The sequence below is a fragment of the Sinocyclocheilus anshuiensis genome, unplaced genomic scaffold (assembly GCF_001515605.1).
Source record: "Sinocyclocheilus anshuiensis isolate Anshui unplaced genomic scaffold, SAMN03320099.WGS_v1.1 scaffold1701, whole genome shotgun sequence".
Lineage (NCBI taxonomy): Eukaryota > Metazoa > Chordata > Actinopteri > Cypriniformes > Cyprinidae > Sinocyclocheilus > Sinocyclocheilus anshuiensis.
This window is the reverse complement of record NW_015538007.1, coordinates 65,626-65,829: the sequence shown is the minus strand read 5'-3', so window position 1 is coordinate 65,829 and position 204 is coordinate 65,626.

The following is a 204-nucleotide window of genomic DNA, read 5'->3' as shown; positions in this document are numbered from 1 at the left end:
TCATATTTTACCTCTAATACACCACTATGTTCAACTGTCTTTGTTCGCGCGCACGGCTTCCGGTGCGTGAGGTGTGTACGCGCTCTGGCGTACTTTGTGAACAGTGTGCGTTGTTGAATTTATGATCTGGAGTTATTTCATTTGCAACTACCTGCCCGCTCCTCAGGCCTGTCCCAAGAGGCATCAGGATAATTGGTTATTGAC